This window comes from Neopelma chrysocephalum, unplaced genomic scaffold (assembly GCF_003984885.1).
Source record: "Neopelma chrysocephalum unplaced genomic scaffold, ASM398488v2 Primary Assembly neopelma1_97222, whole genome shotgun sequence".
In the NCBI taxonomy this organism is placed as follows: domain Eukaryota; kingdom Metazoa; phylum Chordata; class Aves; order Passeriformes; family Pipridae; genus Neopelma; species Neopelma chrysocephalum.
The window spans coordinates 2,897,293-2,917,123 of NW_020925863.1; positions in this window are offsets into that span (position 1 = coordinate 2,897,293).

The following is a 19,831-nucleotide window of genomic DNA, read 5'->3' on the forward strand; positions in this document are numbered from 1 at the left end:
CCATGGCATGCAAGCAATATGCAGCAACTAAGAGAAAGCCCATTCTGGCCTGTCCTTACCACTCTGTCCCCAGTGCTCAGTTATGCTGAAGCAGGTCACTCTGATGCCTGCTCATACCAAAGGCTGGCTATGAAAAGCTCAAAACAACCATCCCCATCACTTAGTCAACAATCCACCCCAAATTTGCAGAGACAAAACATTTGTTCTCCAAAAGCAATGTATTCCAGTTAAAAAGTGTGATGAATTGAATAATTTTGAATAAGGGATTTATTTGAAGAGGCTAAAAATAAAGGATGAGGGTACTAATCCTACCTTCCCATTACTGCTGTTGGATTCCTACTGCCAAGAATGTTGGTAAGGCCTCAGCTTCTCATTCGACTGTGTCTATATAGGAATACAAGAACAAGAATTCATGTTCTTTTCTACTGTTCTTGTTCGTCTTGATAGCTTTATTTCATTATTTTAAAACCAGTGTGCATTCATAAGGAGTGCATTACCACAAGTTTTTCCCATGTCTGCATTTATTTTCTCATTTTCCCATAAGAGAAGAAATAAATAACTCTAGAAATGGATTGGACTCAGTTCATGTACTAATTATGATATATATATACATATATGTACACAAAAACACGCACATACTGAAGATTTAAAAAAATGGCATGGCAGTTGCCATTATCAACATAATAAAAAGATTCTCAGACATGAAAATATAACATTTACTTGAAGGAAAAAAGAGTTTTTATCTTTCAATTGTTCTTTTAATACATTAAAATTTAACAGCTTTGAGGGAGGAAAAATCAAAAAAAATGCTCTAGTTGTAACTGATGTTCTGGGCCAGGTAGTCACAATATACAGTGTAAGTCCAGTTCCAGTCTTCCTTTTTTGCCCACCAAAAAAAATACTTCAATGTCTGTAACTAAATGCTGCTGTTCAACTGGTTCTTGGATACATAAAATGGCATCTTAATTATTAGAAATTTATTGAGAGCTACCAATTGCACCACCTGAAAATCCCTACTTTACAATTCAAGAAGATAAAATTATTTTTAATAGTAATAAATTCTTTCAGAAAAAAAGGTGGAGTCTTCTGGGAATACTGATGGAATCTTCTTATTAAATACAGATATATGTTTGCATTCACACTGTGCTAGATTCAGCTAGCTTGCCACAATGAATTATTTCAAAGGTCAAGGAGTAAGCAGTTTCCATCTACAGAAGTGAATAATGATTGAATAATCTTTCTGGATGTTGCCAGTAGTAAGTATCTCCAGATTTTGGCTCACATATCTTTGCCTTAATCTCTAAGGTGACAAGTAAATTCAGCTTGAAAGACATATGAAACACTAGTGCCAGAAAATAGTCAGTAGACTCAGTGCATCCATCAACACCATGTATTTGTCCTCAAAATTTGATTAGGAATTTTTTGTCCTTTAGGTCTCCTGCTATCCTTTTTTAAGAGAAAGAAGACTGCATTTCTCTGCCTAGGAATCTCTTCTCTTCTTTGCTTTAAAAAGTTATTTCTCCCAAAATGAAAGTGTCTGTATCTCTCTCATGACACTCTCGAGACTTGAAAAAATACCCCCAGATATACAGAGTGGTCAATCTATGGATTCACATTTTCTGCTAAAGCAATCGCTTTAACATGTAAAACACTGCATTTAGACATTGGAAACGTCCTGAATCAGATAAATTAAAAATTATTTTTACAGATTGGAAATATTTATTGTCAGTGAACCATGTATTTATGTAGATTTATTTTTATTTCCCACCAGGATCAATGTGTGATGCCAGATAATAAGGCCTGTGAAGGCAAAATATCATTACAGTGCGAAGAGTTTCACCTCTGAGACATTCTGTGCATTAACTATCAAAACTGTTGACTACTACTTATTTCAGTTGCATCTGCAGTATTGCCTCTGTAAAAAAAACCCCTCAAATTTACTAAAATCTCTAAAATATGTAAAGATACACCATTACAATCTTTGTGAGCTCATTTACATAGTTAATAAGAGAGAATTTAACAAAGAAAAATGCGATTTACTAAGATTATAATTAACAATATCAGTTTCATGAAGAAGTGACAAACACTTTATGTTGTACCTCAAAGCTGGTATTTTTTTACAGAGTCAGAATGATCTTCATCAGAACCTGAGAACCACCTTGCTACCCTTTACAACCCATAGACAACCCTCTGGATTTAAGGAGAGTTTCACTCGACTTAAGTAGGAAGGATTTAATCTGTAAATAAAAGAAGACTTCTTTATTGAGATCCTTTAATTTTGTATCCTGTTGGCTGATACCTTTTTAAAAAGGAAGTGAGATCTGTTCAGTCACAGTCCTTAGTTTTGCAAACCTCAGGGGGTCCAATTAGTAGAGAGAAATTTAAACAGCTGTATTTTGCCACTTAACCAAGAAAAACAATTTTCTACTAGACACATAAAAAAGCACATTTAATTATGACAACGAATTTACCAGCATGAAGGAAGTTCAAGTAGCATGGTTAAAAAGTAAAATTCTCTAACACAGCACTGTTTGGTTTCGTGGGCTTTTACACTCTTATCTGAACTGCTCACATTAGCTAACTGAACCATATAATAATTTATCATGATTTTCCCTTTCTAAGTAGGGAAAAACCCAATACTATCTATTTATACTTGTTCTACTCATTTACCTTTTAGATTACTCAAACTGAAATCCAACAAATTTCACTATTTAATGACTGAGATGAAACTCTGAAAAGCATTTAATGATTCTTCCTGCTAGAGTCCTTCTTAATTACAGAAGGAACCAAGTTCAGTGTTATTAGTTAGTCATGTCCTAAAATGTTTCTTGGACTCTCTACAATCATTTTATTCTCATAGACTGGATGATGTCTACAGCATGACTAGTCCAGACTCTGGATGCACAGTCTCCTGACTTTATAACAAATACTTGTCATCTGCCAAACTCAACTTGCTAGGGCTTTGTCTACACTGTAGCTGGAATGGAAAAAGCTACGATATCCAAGCATAGGGTTTGCTAAAAAAAAACCCACAAAAAAACCAACCAACCAACCAACCAAATAATTTCAGAAGATAGTCAAAAAAGGCACTTAAAAGACACCACAAACTTTTAGGGGGAAACCTCAATTGAGATGGATTTCAGAACACAAGAAAAAAAAGGAATCAAACATCTTGTCATCACTTGTCAAGTGGCTATTGTAACATGCCTGTACCTGACAGATTGCTCTCTTCCCAGGAACAAAAGGACAATACAACCAATGTTAATATTTACATTAAACAGGAAAAAAATCTGATGAACCACCATGATGGACAAGAGGAGTAGATCAGAGACTGTGATGAACAGAACTAACAAGTGAAGTGAGTTTTTGGACATGATCACTAGCATGGTCCACTTCTCTCAGATCCTCCAGATATTAGTGCTTTTTACTTCTAAACATGTCAGTTTTATAAAGTCAAATATTCAATGTGTGGAAATAATTGTGTGCAAAGTACCTTTTTTGCAGTTCACTTGTCCTCAAAATGATCCCTCCAGAGTTTTTACCCCACCATTCACTTCTTCCTATCTACTTTTATTGGTATCTTTCTCTATGTTATAAAAGCTCCATTAACCATTCTGTCATAGTGCAGTCCAACAAATGTTGTGGTGATTCCTGACGTGTGACAATTTGCATAAAATGTTTCATGTTGATTAATTTTTTTTCTCAATGAGAAAACCAGGAACTAGCATTGGATGTTTTCTGCCAAGAGAGAATCTGACTCCCTGGAGTAAGCTTTCATGAGAAAAAATATGGCCAGCTCAGACTCCAGCATTAGATGAAAACAGATAACCTCCCTGGTAGAAAAATTTTAAAACCCTTCTATCACTTCCTTTATGAAACTTTATGTCAGAATACAAGAGCTGGAAATAAGCAGTGCTAAGTACAGCGGCCAAGTGTGTAAGTTTCAATATAGATTGTTGAACTGTTACTTTTGCACTTTTCTCAGCAGTCTGATCTAGACAAAGCAGAGCTGCCAAGTGTGCGGTGTTGGGACAAAGCAGAAATAATGAAGTGTTACAGCCCAATAGGGAATGTAGGTTAAGGATTTAAACAGGCAAAAAAGCAAAGTGGGAAGGGCTGATGCAGAACAGTCTGTCTGCGAGAACAAGGAACAGCCAAGAGGGAAAGGCACCTGCAGTAGCCATGGCAGGAGAGGCCGGCGAGGCCCACGGTCAGGACGGGGGCCAGGCATTCATTAGTATTTTGAAATCTGATTTCAGTTTAAACTTCAGTAAAGCCAAGCTAACAAATCTTGTTCACTGGACTGAACAGTGAATTTGAAAAACATTACAGCTATCTGGAAAAGAAAAGGAAAATGTGGGGCCATGCATATTCCACAGGGTATTTTTAATGATGGCAGTAAAGCAACAACAACAACAAAACCAACCAAACGAAAACAAAAAAACCCTGAACAATAAAACACATCAATGTATGCTCTACAAAACTGCAAAAGAATTAGTTATATCCTGAAAAAAGTGATGACCTAAAATTATTCAAGCACCTATAATAATAATAATAATGTAGATCCAGTATAAGATAGTTAAAAGAATGAAAAACTGTTTACAATAACATCTCTAAACATAGTAAGACAAGGGGTATGAAAATATTTTTCTTTGGATCATTTAATCTGTGGAATTATTTCCTTTCTTCCTGTTAGAAATACAATACTGAACTGAATGAAGCCCTGATGCAGAACTGAAAGCAAAGGAGACAGGAAGGAAATTACGATCCCAAAGGTAAATAGGTGTAATATGGACAGAAAACCATAAGATTTAGCTACGCTAAATAGCTACGCTATTACTCTCCAATCAACTAAAGAAAATGAAGCCATTTTTTCTACCTTTATTGCCCTTCTCCCAGCTCTAAGATTTTAACTGGGTTCCAGATAAGCACAAAAAAATTTGATCCATTTGAAAAATGCATTGAAGAACCTGAAGTTATTGAAACTAGGCATTAAAAAGGTGTTTCTGCCTAAGAGTGACAGCTGTTAAGTATACTGAAAACCATCACACAAAAGTTTAGGAATAAACAGAGAGGATGGTATGTGAGAATGAGCAAGACTGCAAAATAGAGGAAAGGTGGTACTACAAAATTCTCTTGCCTCATTTCATGAGTGTAATGACCTGAAGTCAGAGACTAACATCAGGTTTGGGGTACCAGAGTGGCACTTGCTGATGACATCACAAAATTGCTATGCTTGGGCTTTAGACAGCTCAGCTACCCTAGATCATCAGACTTTGCTGTGAATTCCAGAAGAAAAAAAAACCCCAGCTTTTGCTGCAGAGGTAACAAGAGGGCAGCCTGTCAGATTAACTTTTAGAAGAACTGGGGAAAAGATAAACAAGGCAACAAAAAATCAAAATATAATTTGAAAGCTGGGATCTTGTAAATACATAACTAAAGCACTTTGGATTTTTGAGCCTAGTAGTGGGCTAGAAAAATATTCTCTCATTACACTAAAGCTAAAGATGGAATTGGTTCAATTGGCTGCTGTAAAGGTATATCAAGAAAATGTTTTTTCTTAGTGGGCATTATTTTCATATGTTGGCACGTGCATTCACCTCTCAAAATAAACAGGGTGGGGTCATAGAGACATATAAGAGATCAATTACTCTAATTACATGGGTTAAAACCATGACTAAAACCGTAATAATAACAACAAAAAAAAGAACATAAATATCAGCTATTCAGAGCAGTCCAAGAGGCAGGTATTATTACAAGAGTAATTCAAACATTTTGCTACTATACCGGAAGATCAGAGGTGTGAGCCATTTTTGTTCAGCTTCCAGATCTTCCAGATAGCTCAGCATAAAGAAATTGTCTGCTTTTAACATTGTTTCCAGATGTACTCTTGGCCAGCTTTCTTCTTCTATTTGGACTGATCTGAATGACCTGAACCTTGGGAACACAATTATACTCCGGGATAAAAATATTATTCTCTGCTAATAAAGAACAAAAGGTTGCAAGGCAAAGATATGTGGTGACTTAACATCTAAGTTGCTATTTACCCCAGAAAAAAGGGCAATAGGAAGTTTGATTACTCCACCCATGATCTAGTTTCTACACATGAACACACTCCAAAATATTCAAACAGTTAATTAGATGGCTTCTGATTCAGTCTTACAGCAATGAGGATCCATTGAATCACTGATTAGCAATTGTATTATCTTACCGTATTTTCTTGGACAAAAATAAACTAATTGGAAAATATACAACAGAGGTAAATAAATCAAAGCTACAGACTTTGCATTTCAACAGTGGTAACTAATCTCTCTGGTAGGGCAGGCAGGACATACTCACAGTATTACTATATGGAGTGTAACCCTAGAAAGCTGCTGGGGTGTGTGACGTGCTGGTCTGTCTGTAGTAGAATCAATATGCAACAGATCTACCCAGAGTCTGCTTTCAGCCCACACCCAAAACTCTTTGGCCCAACAGTGACAGAGGCTGGAACTGGGCTGCAAGAGCCAGGGCAATTACACATGGCCAGTTCCCAACAGCTGTCATTCCCCAGAGCCCCATGACTGCCTTCTGGCCAGGCTGCAGCCTCCGTAAAGCCAGAGCTGCAGCCAGTACTTGACAAGAGCAGACTGCTGACTTCCCAGGAATAAGTATCACTTAGTGTATCACGGATCCCAGGAGTTATCCCACTGATCCACAAAGACTCCACAAGCTGTAGTTTAAGCAATATTGCTTTTGACTATTCAAATTTCAAGCAGCTGGATTCCATCTTCCAATGAACCACTAAGCTAAGAAGTCTACTGGTAGTTTGGCGGGAGAATATTTCTTTGGACAGAACAGACAAATGACTAGCCAGTTATAATACAAGGAATTCTCTGGTGATCTCACATCACATACCACTACATATCTTTCATCTAATAAAAAGTGTATTTCATCACTATACAAGAAACCATGTCAATAAAGAGAACAGCACAATTCCAGCTGCTAATCAGTTTTATGTCAGTCAGTCCAGCCCCATAAAGAAATGAAATCTAGACAACACAACACTGCTCATTTAGCAGTGCCCCAAGCCTTACCAATGTCTATTTTCAGCACTGAGTTTATTTCTATCATTCATATATCAGTTACCATTTTACAAATACCTTTATTTTGGGTATTTTACTTTTTTTTTCACTTTTATTTTACTGCATTGATTGGGCAATGTATTCCAAACAAAATTCATTCAAGCCACACTACCTATGGATGAACTTAGTTCGAGACACTTAGTGCATCAGAGGAATAAAATGCTGAGAAAAGGCTTCATCTTGCTGGTGGGTACTGGGCTGTTTTTCAGAGTATGTTCACTGAGAAGAAACCAGTCACTGTTTACACTGAAATCAGAAATTCTGCAGAGAGTTTGTCTCTCTTCTCTGTAGGAATTATTCTGGTAAGACAAAATTTGATGCTGGGGTCTGAGGGTCTATTCTTCAAGGAAGAACCATACATGTGCAGCTCACAGAAAATCATAACTCTTTATATCACTGTCGGCAGTTTCCAGCTTCCCTTACATATGACTAAATATGAATTCAGTGTTATATAAACATCTAAACTGAACCCTCCTCAGCATTCAAAAGCAGCACATTAAAATTACTTGACATTTTAAGTTAAGGTGCAGCACACTAGCTTTTTAAAAATTAAATTGAAAAGATACAATATTTTTTACTGTAAATACATCCAATCAGCATATTCAAACAATTACTCTATGTATCACTGCTTTTCATTTATTCAAAAAATTGTTGCTCCTTCCAGTGGGAGGCCACAACGAGGCCAAATACATTTCATGTCTCCTTTTCTCAACTGATGTTTTGTTTTACCTAAGGGCAAACATCAGTGTTTGAATACCATAGTTTCCAAGCAATATTACTATTTAGCTCACTAAGAAAATGCACAGAATTTGCCTTTACAAGGAATTGAACAAAAATCAATTCAGATAATATAGCTGCTGAAAGTGAGCATCATTATTCAACTTTCTATTACAAATATGGGCGGTGTTGCAGCACTCAGGTAGAATTTGAGAACAGCTTTCCCTCTTAATGTCTGATTTCTGCACCACATTTTTTCCCCTTCTTGAGAAGGTAAAGCTGAAAAAACATGAGTTCTCCTGTCAGTGGGAATCTCTGTCCCACCAAGAAGGAGGTCATCACTTTACAGCTGTGGAGTCAAGTATGGCTCTTTCAGAAATACTTACTAATCATTCTTTTTTTTGTTTGTTGGTTGGCTTATTGGTTGTTTTGGTTTAGCAGCAGCATTGAGGGAGCGGGGAATGAGTAACAATATTTTAAAAAGTCAAAGAAGCAGTTGCATCACCACGTGGAGTTGTACATACTCATTTGTCTCATTTTCTTGGTATCTACAAAGACAACATTTCATATCCACCATATTCCTGTCCCAAGGGAAGTTCAGCAAGTGTTTGAGAGGGTCTGAAGATTGGTCATAACACTGCACTTCAGACCAAAGACACTGGTGATAACTGAGATCACCCATCAGCCAGGAACCACAGCATTTTACCTGGCTGTCTGAATCACTTCTGCTGAAAATAAAAGCATAGAAGAGAAGCAGAGGCCAGTGCTTTAAGTTGATTGTCTCCTGCCCATGCAGCCAGGGTGCTCATTTTGGTTTGTCTTTAGAGATGAAATAGGCTGATATGTTTTCAGTAAGTGGGAATCAAACACACTAGACCAAAAAGTCAAAGTGAGTTGGATAAGTAAACAAAATATATCAAAGGAACTTAACTCCTTGGCAATGGTAACAGTGGATTCCAGTGGAGCTTGTGTCTGGAAAATTGGACTCCAGGGCCCAAAGGGATTAATTTTTCATATTTATTTTACTTTCCTCTTGCAGATTTGGAACCGTGTACTCTTAGGTCTTTCACTCATTTTCTTTCTTACTCTAAGAACTGGATAGCAGGTCAGGGAAAAAAAGGTTGAAAATATGTACTAATTACACAGTAGGTTGAAAGACTTCCTTTCAAGTTGCTACTATAAATAGGACAACAAACAAAGCTATTGACATTAGTCACTATCAGAAAGGAAATTATTTCTCTGATTACTCCACATATACTGTTTCTCTACGGTTGTATTTTAAATGCATAAAGTTACTACTATAAGTTAACAATTCTGTCATGTTGCTGTTATGAAATGCTATTTCACAGCACAGTAAGACTACTTACAAAGACTCCTAAAAGGAGAATGTGAGCACTTACATACCATAAGGCCATTTACTAACAAGGACCTGATAATAATGTCCTTCTGGAACACAGTGCATTGTTTTGGGAAACCAGTAATCTTAAATTCAAACTATAAATTACAATGGCTTTTGGCATTCCATCAAAGTGAAGTCTTTGTTTGCAAGCATAGCTATTTTAGTTTTGTCTACTCCATCATCCAAAGAAACAAACTTTGGATCCTCTGTGCAAAAGCTAATCAAAAGAAACATGACAACTTCCAGATTAACAACCTTTAAAGAAATCTGTAATGCTTCCACTATGCTTTTTCATCTTTTATTTGAAAGTCTGGGCTTCTTTGAGCGTAAGCAAGTCTCACGTTTAAAGTGGTGTAGTCATTTTATAGAATCATAAAACAGTTTGGATTGGAAGATACCTTAAAGATCATCATGTTCCAACTCCCCTGCCATGGGCAGGGACACCTTCCACAAGACCAGGTTTTTAGTGTGCAAAACCAGATAAAGTAGCTGGAATACCAAAATACGTGTTTCTCTCCGATTACTTCGTTCAGCTCATCTAAAACAAAGGGGAAAATCTTAACTTACTTCATTATATCCTGAATGCAGCTCTAAATGAGTGCAAGCTAGTAGATAAAAGTCTAATACTATTACTTCATAGTAAAACCAGTCAAAACCAAATACTACAGCTGACTCATGCACATTTGCATTGTTTTAACTAAAGTACGATTTTTAAGCCAAGTTCAGTGAAATTGGTCTTCCATTTGTAGACAGATCCTTCATCATTAAGAGGTATTTTAAGGTAACACACATTATTACATTATGTCAATTCTCTGTCGCAGACATAATTCGTTCTGATTTGACTGAAATTTTAATCAGCTGCCAGGAGAGCAAGTCCTTCACTGGTGGCATTCAAAACAGGCTCTAATGCCCGAGCTGTCTTGGGAATTAGAACTGACATTATTGTTATAGCTGTGAAAGCAAACACAATGCATTTTTATCTTGCACAGCTGAAAATGCCAGTTTTCTATGCCTTGAAAATTACGAGAGTAATCTTACAAAACAGCTTCAGACTGTATTTACACTTAAATGAGTAAAGTGCTATATGTAGAAAAGCAACAACTTGAACTTAGCTGAGAGGCTTTCAGAACAGCAATTACACTAAAAATCACAGATTTGACCTAAATCAAACAGTTTCAGAAAGAACGTGACCTTCAAATAAAACTATATGGGATATAGACAGGATGCCTGACATAACACAAAATGAAATCCTCCCATTCTACAGAGCGCAGGTAAAGCCTTCACCAGCAGGTTTTATCACACTCTGGGCATCCCAATTCACGTGAGATGTGTGGAGAGAGTCTGGCACAGAGAAAAAGTACAAGCTTTTCAGGTGTGCAGAAAGATTGAAAGAACTGGATTTATTCCCTAAAGAGCAGACTGAGGACAGGTACAATGAAGCACTCTTATAACATGCTGAACAAACAAGGGAGTAAGTTGCTCTTCATATCCACAGTAAGGTCAGATAGCTCACTCTTAATCTGCAGCAGGGGAACTTTCTAAGTGTAAAGCCAACAGCATTGATAGAAAAGAAGATTGCATGGTATGTTCAGAACTCATAGTTTTCCTTCCTTGGGACAAACTTCAGTGTTCTAGGTCCTTCAAGCCTTATTTGTCACAAACCTCATAACAAAATGAGATTGGACTCAAAGGTGTGCAAACCTTAGATAACATAAATACAGACACACATGTAGGTATTGAAAGTATTTTCCTGAACAGGAATCAACAATCACAAAGATAATATATTGCTACTTCTTCAGAAAATGTAACTTGGAACTCACACTTGAGTAGGGCTTCATCAATTTAAGATGGAATAAGATGAACTCATGTGCGTCATCACACTACAATACTATTGCAGTAATTGCTAATTTACTCCCTGCTTGAAACATTACTCAGAAAAAAACAGTGAATTAGTCCACTTTTAAGTCTGTATTCCCTTAAGTCTAGGATAATAGCATAGTTTAGTTTGGAAAGGACCTCTAGAGATCGTTTAGTCAAATCCTATGCTCAAAGGAGCACTAATCAGGTTGCTCAAGGCCTTGTACAGTTGGCTCTTGTCTATGTCCCAATAGAGAGATCCCAACATCACTCTGGACAGCATATTCCAGTATTTAATTATTAAATGACTTTTTATGAATTTCATTTGCTTTTCATACTTTGGAAGAGGTTACAAAACAGTATGTATATATTCTTAAACTTATCTTCAGGGGAATTAACACTGAATATCAAGAGATGTGCAAAACCACTGCTAATAGAGTAGTTTTACCAGGCTCATCATCACATTATTACAATAAAAACTGCAAATGCTATTCACAAATGGGTGTTTCACTAGGAAACTGTGATCAAGTATATTCTGTAGTAAGAATCATGTTAAGCTTTCCTGGATTTTGCAAGTTTAATTTTTCTTAAAAAAATTGCTTTGAATACATTTCTTAGTTATTGTTACCAAAGTGACCTAGAAGCAATTAGACATCCTCTCACATATTAAATATATTTATTTTTCTCATTATTTGTCAGGTTCACCTGGGTAGAGTTTATTATATCATACAATTACCACCAAACTGGATTATGGAAGCCTTAAACACTACAAGAAAGATGCAATCGAACTTCCAGTCAGTCTGGCATAAAATTGGTAAAGCCCAGGAATTGTAGATCTAAGCTTTCATACTGGACAACCAGAGAATTCGTGAAACAAAATTCAGCTGTGTTTCCAAATCTCACACCTGAAACTTCTGCTTGATTACTGAAGATGATTATATTAAGTTTCCTGTGTGTGCATCTGTGGCTTATCACCAGAAGTTAGCAGGGCTGAGTTAGCCTGACACATACCCAGTTTCTTTGCCCAGTTAACATATTTCATACCTGCTGCCTGTGCACATGCACAGCCTGGATAGTTTATAACCAGTGTCCACCACTTGCCTGTGCCCACCTATACTCCTAACTATACAGATGTTTTCTGCTTTGTCTCTGAATTCCTATCTTTCTATAGCCTCAAAGAGTAGAATCCTATAAAGGTAAAAATAAGCACTTCATAAAATATACACCAACTTCACTTCCTGTCCTCTTTAAGAACCAATAAACTCATTACAGAAAAAAAAAGTCCTGGTAAGATTTTGTCACTAACTTTTTCCTGTAACAAACACGTTATAAAGCCATTCTAAAAGGGAAAGTAGAGATTCTCCTGGGTTCTCACAGGTGGGAAACAGGGGACATATGCGAAGGAACTAAATAACCTTTAGTAGTGTTCTAAAGAGAAAAATTAAGAACAATTAAGGTCATGTGCTTAGTTTTCCTAAAATGTCTACCTTAGTATTTGTTGCAACAAGGTACACTGCTCTCTTAGAAGTACTTGAGACAGTCATGCAGCAAACTATGGCAATTGTTTTTTAAGTACCAGATTTCGTTCATACATTTTTCTTTCAGTGATTTATTTAAAAGAGTTGAAAGATACAGCAGTGGTTTTGCCGTAATGAAAATTCCACTTCTTGTAGCACTTGTGTCTTGGCTCCATAGTTGCTGATTTGCTTCAAAATATATTACATAATAAAATGGAATTTCCAGACACAAATCAGTACTTTACAGCTAGACATATATCAGGGGAAACCTCTTCTACACGTTGACTGCTAATTATATGCTATTGGTTCTTGACAGAACTACTTTCTGGATTACATTTATCTTTTGTTCCCATAAAGACATTTAGAGAAGACTCTACAGCATACTTCCATTTGATTTTCCACACAAATCTATCCATCTTTTACTGGAACAAAGTGAGACTTTATAACAAGCAAGTAAATTCAGACTCCAGAATTATCTATATTTTATATAGATAGATAGGTGGGTAGATGCAATTTTTTTAACATTTTTTCCTAAACAATTTGAAGTGTAAAAGGTGATTTCTGAGGAAGGCACACATCAGAATTAGCAGAAGCAGCATGTTTAGCAGCCAGAACAATCTAGTATTTGATGGTGGAGCAAGAAAGAATCACCATTTCTAAGGAAAGGCGGTGTAGTATTCAAACTTACATACTGGATCCATATGAAATTCAAGATTATAATAAAATGATACACAAAGAATTAGTAAAACTTAATTTAATCACACTTGGTATGTAGAGATAGGATCAATTGCTATTTCTTTGGCTGAATTATTTCAGTATTATTTGACTTATTTCAAGTGAAAATAATCTGCCTCCTTTTACTTGTATTTCGTAAAGAAAAAACTCCATCCTGTTTGTCAAAACGCCATCACTTGGAATGCCATATAAATCCTAGGCATAAGATGCAATAGAAACACATTTAATGTAATAAATATATCTCATTTTTAGAAGGGACTCTTCAGCTACATTTCATTTTTGTGGGAAAAAATAGCAGTATTGCAATGCAAGTACTAAATGAAGGGGGTGAAACTGGCAAAATATATTATTCAAGTGACCTTGTACATAAATTATACAGTTCCTTAGTGCTTTGTCTTCTTTGCCTATATTAATCCAGATCTCAGTGTTACTCTCATCACAGGCAGCATTTCCCACAGTAGCAGGTAGGGTCAGGCTGTGGGGGATGGTGAGGGCCAAGGAAGAGCTCCCCTGTGTCCCAAGGCCCTGCTCACAGAGCTGCTGCCACAGCTGGCACAGCCCGGGGGAGCCAGCCCAGCTCCTGCTGGTGCCCACAGCCACAGCTCCAACACTGCAGCTAAGACCTCCAGGGGACTTGGGCTTTGCCAAGGGAATTTTCACTCTCCATTAAAAGGTGAATCTTTTTGAAGAAGAAATTTTAAAAATTCAGAAAAGGTTGTTTGTTGGTTGAGGGGTTTTTTTTGAGGGCCTAAAATCAAACCTTTCGAACAAATGCCCAAGGAAAAATTTACCCCTCCCAGACTCCTTCCCTCAATCTTTTCACTCTCACCCACCTTTCAGTCATCTCTTCAGATACCATCCTCATCACAGGCAGCCCCAGCTCTCCTATCTTGCAGACACATACAATTTAATTAAGTGATCTAGCTACAGCTGGATGTACATGGTGGCTTTGGAATAAATAAGGTATTTTTCTAGATATCATTTTTCACACACATAGACACACAGAAATTTCAATCCTTTCTTTAGGATTTTCCATAAACACAGACTACCTTGAGGTCTTTATGTATGAAAATGAAGCCTTGATATTCTGAAAAGCTCCATTTTCACTAATAATTACACTTCACAAATCTACTAGTACTCTAATTGGTTTTGGAAAGCTTCTCTTTTCATAGCAACCAGAATGCTGGATCTCCTTTCACCAAAAGAGTGAATCAAGTGGAAAGACTTTATTTTTAACCTATTCCAACTCCAATACCTCCTCACATCTGAGAAAGCTATCAAGAAATCCACATGGTGTTCCCTGAAAGAAGTGAACTTTAAACATCTTTAGGGGACCCAAATGTTTCTCTTCTTTCAAGCAAGGCATTGTATTTCTAGAGATCTTTTGGATTTCACAGGTTGCAAATGACACACCAGAGCCAAGGATTTAGATAAACACTTTACATTAGTATGCATTTGAGCAGTGTCCTACAAAAATTAAGAATATTTTACCTTCAAGGAATGATTCCTCAAGTGATATTCAAAGTTATTTCTTTAAACAGCAGTGAATTAAAAATCTTTTTTCTTCTGGGCTCATTTTGCTCCAATAGAAGGGTACCAGCTAGTCTACTCCTACTTGCCCATTGGGCAATGTTAGTGCCAGACTAGCGGGAATTATGGACAGACAGATGTCACGAGACTTATTCTGACTGTACGCAGAAGATGGATGACGTTCACTGTCAGCTCTCAGGCAACTCTGCTGATCACTCAGTCCTAACATTACCCATGACTGTTTCCTCTTAGGCCACTCCTATGGCCCATTCACTTTGTGAGGTCTCTCAGCTCAATGAATAGAAACAGCTGTCAAACTACCTCATATAGTAAAAAAAAACAAACCAAAACCCCCAAACAAACAACCAAAACCAATCAAACAAAACAAACAAACTCCCCCACCAGCCACAACTCACCTGTCTGTTACAATGTATTAGCTAGATTTTAGCATGACCCACTGGGTTCATATCTCATTTTAAATTCCTAAATATGGCCAAAGTTTTCTGAAGAAACAAAACCCCCAGCTCAACACATTAAATTCTCTGTTCACCTCTGCTTCTATTACCCAGTGTCCCAAACTGCACCTTCTCACTTGAATTACACAGATTTGATGGAAAACTTCCAACTTTCATATGGAGAATGGTCTTTGCCTGACCAAGGAAGTGACTTAGCAAATATTGCACTAGAGGGCATTTCTAAGATTACAGAGTTTATATATTTATAAGATCATCTTCACAATAGGAACTGGTTTAAAAATTCTATAGCTCTGTGTTATTGTAATATTCAAACAAACAAAAAATAAATTCACCAGAATTACTAATCAAAACACTGAATTCTGGAATATTTCTGACTTGATCCTTTTCCTCATTTATTTCATGTACTTTAAAGGTCAACACTAATCCTAGGCAAGATGTTAAATATTTGTAGATGGCTCTGTAGCTCTCGCAAGTAAATTTTATATTATGCCTGCAACTTAAACATGTTTAACCTAAATTTTCCACTATATTCAAATGGTTAAATATTTGCAGCACTGTGACTACTACAGTCATGAAGCACTTTGCTGCCAAAACTAATCACTAGAAGATGAAAGAGTGATTTTTGGATTACCTTCAGAATCAGGGATTGAGAATTATGTGGCCCATACACAATTATTCAACAATTTTTCCTCTCTGCCAAGTAAGAAAAAAGGCTAAGATAACCTCTTACTATAGTGTTACCTGTTGCTTTTTTAAGTACCAGTTGTTTGGTTTGTTTAAGTAGTGCAACAGATTCCACAGATTTTGTTTAGTCTACAGGTCATCTTCTGGGCAACTATTTCAAGAACATATGCCAATAATTAGCTGAATATCTACTGTATGCCAGAGGCTGTAAGAGAAAAAAAAATCCTTCAACTGACTGTAACAAATAGAATAATAATATGAAATAAAGAAAAAATACACAATAATATTCTCAAATAAGTATTTTATAGTTATGAATCAACATTTTTTTGCATTGCGAATTAATCACGATCTCAACTAAATATTTCAGAAAATGCCCTGGAGGCAAAACATTCAGAGTGCCTAAGGAATGTAGGTGCCTTAATCAGGTTTGAAAATGTGACTGGAGTTGGTTAGCTGGATACTTTGGAAAATTTTATTCTATCCACTATATTTAAGGTACATCATGTTGGTAACTGTATTAACATCTTATATTTCAAGTAAAAACACTTTGGATGAGTGGCCAAATTCCCACATATTCTGTAATGTCAGGAAGACATCTCAACTCTGTGATTTCATGTGAAAATCGTGTGTACTCACTTTCAAAAGTTACGAGCACCTGCAAGAAAGTTCATGCAAAGGTACCACCAGGAGAACCCAAATTCTACAAAATGCAGACACAAGTTATCATGGGTACTCTCAAACTGATTTCATATTAGCCTCTACTTAGTAACCTTATCCCACCTTCACAGGTCAGATTTTGAGTCCTGTACGTGCTGTAACTTCCAGGAACTTATCTACAAAGCTCTCATTTTGGCTTCACTTAATACTCATGAATTGCATTACTCAGAATGAGTCAAGCAGATGCACATAAACCATATAATTTGCTGATTTATCTTCCCATTCACTTTTTTTTCCCTTTCAGCTAACTCTGACCAAGCCTGTTAGTCTCCCTTTTGTCTTTTCAGAAGTGCACGTATAAGCAACACTAAAATCAACAATGCCATCACCATCTTCTTCCCCGTGTCCACACGGTTCAGTTCAGTTCTTAGGTAGAAGTCCCTTTTCCAACATATCTGTTTTATTTAAGATGTAATTAGAAGCATGAGGCAGCTTTTCCCAGTTAATTCTGAAGCATCTGGCGTTGACCACTATTTGCCTTCTGTATGTCAATGTATATGTTCACAAAATTAAAACCAGACTAAGAGAATCTTTGACCAAGCAAAATGCCAAAAAAGAATTCCAGAATCCACAACAAATCAATGTCTACTTAACAGCATAGGCATCTTCATCTCCTCGAGGGCCTCTGTCTCTGCTACAATGAAAAAAGAAATTAAACCAAAGGCAACAAGTAATAACACCAGTGGATGGATGACAGAGCAGGCTGCTAGTGGACACATTTCCTTGCCTCTGCTTCATTCTTTCTTCTGTCACATTAATTTGTGCAAGCAGTGCCAAGAAGTATATAACCAGCATCTATCACATCTTATGCAAAATTTTCTAGTTATAGTAGGCACTGAAAGAGAGAATTTACAAACTTAGGGTATATTTTGAAGCTTTATCTATTTTGTTGTGTATTCCAAAGAAAACAGTTTACCCCCCCACAAACAGCACATTGCATGGACATGAAGTGAATTCATACCACCGCATGTTCACCATTAATTCTTCAATCAGTTAATGAGTTCTACTTAAGAACCCTCTAAAAATACAAGAGGGCAAGTGACACTAGTCCAGGGTGCAGAGCCCAGGTCTAAACACAGAGAGCCATGGTTGCCCACTGCTGTCCCTCTCCCACCAGATGGAGCTGTGGAAAGCTGGCACAGCTACTCCCACTGTCCCTGAGGGGCTTGGGCAGATCTGTTTGGGGGAATCCTTCTGCCCGCCTTGCCAGCCAGCTGTGCTGCCTCTCCGTCCTCGCCTGGTCTGCTCAGACAGTTTGAGGTAGGTCATTAGTTTCATTACTGAAACCAAATTATAAATATGTAAAAGGGCAGGAGAAATCACAGGCTGATGATTTGGGTTTATACTTGGTTATAGGGAGAGTCTTGTTGAAGGTTACTCACAGGTGTTATTCTGCCAGACTTGGATCTGTTCGTCCAAATCACACAACAAAGAAACCGATTTTCTTTGTCCACCTCATCCACTCCCTTCCCCATCGATACCTGCAAGTTCTATTTAGCTCTCAGGAGGATTTTATTAGCAGGAATTAAAAATGTTCCAAGCTCACATTTGTACCAGGTGTCTGTGGGGCAGCTGCTGTAAGGGGTGGCCGGAGTCAGTTCCAGATGGTTCCACAGCAGCTCCTCAGTCAGGCACGGCTGAGGCCCTGGGGAAAGCTGGTGGTGCCTCTCTGAAAGCGTATTTAAGAAAGAGCAAAATGCCACAAAGGTAGTGAGGAGTGAGGAAAAAAACTGTAAGAAATGGTCCAGCGACCCCTGAGGTCAAAGAAAGAGGAGAGGAAGAGGCACTCCAGACACCAAAGTAGGTATTTCCCTGCCGTTGGTGAAGGATCCCTCACCAGGGCAGTTGGATATTGATTCTTTGCAGGCACTGCTTTTACCAGTGACTTTCCTAATATATTATGAAGAAATCACTAGAGGGTCACTGCCAGCACCCCTGCTAATGATCTGCATTAGCTCTCCTTCAACTTGAGGCTGCATATGTTTGTGTTTATCTGTTTGGCACTCTGTTTGTTTATCCTTGTGGGAGATATGGTATCTGCCATCTATGCTTATCTGTCAAATCCTCTCAGCTGCTACTTGTATGTGCTTGCCAGAGACATCTTATGTGCCCTGGTGAGGCTCACTCCTCCTCTGTTCCAGGCAGGCTTCCAACTTTGGCCTCACTATGCCAACTGGAGATCTGCCTATGCAGCTCTGTTTTGTTACTGGTCAATGTCCATTAATAATACCACTTCACATCATCTCACTAATCCAAAAGCCATCATTACTTAAATAAAACACAATCAAAACCTAATAGCATGCCACCCTTATGCTGCTGAATAAGTCAAAGCCAAGTCAAGAAAAAAAATACCAACCAAAGAAAAAACTTTCAGAAATAACTACAAATAGAATGTACCAATGTTCAGACAAAAAAACCACAAAATAAACTTAGCATGATAAGTATACATTCCCTACTAATTAAGTTTTCTAATGACCAAATTTTAGTTTTATTCATGCTGATGGGAATCTTCAGCAATTCTACGGTTTTCACAGAGAGCCTGGATTTGCCCTGCTGTAGCCAAGATCAGCATGTGGCCTTTGAACTCCATTCTCTCACTTAAAAGCAGCTGATAGGAAGTATGTAGTTATTTTATTCTAAGCTTCCCAACCTTCTATTAACTCTTTTGGCTTTAGGGCAAATCTATTCCTTGGATATCACTTAAATTACTATTACTCCTTTCTTTGGTAATTGAGATTTATATCTAGCAAGGGAAATAAACAGTGTGCTGAAACAAATGTGAACAAAAGTGATGGTATTTTCTTAAATGTTTAATTTTTACAGCTCAAGAGTAATAATGCTGCCTTTCCTAGTATTCACCAGACATTCCTGTTGGCTCTAGCATAACACTATCCAGTCTTTTACCTTACACAGACATATCTATGGAAACTGATAGACAGCTTTACCACTCAAGAAGCTTTTCATTAAAAAAAAAGTTCATCTGGGATCACTTTGCTATTTTCAGTTTTCCAACTCATCACTAGAATCAGAAAGTCTCGGTTGCAAGGAAGAATTTCCCTCCCTTGTTGAAATTCA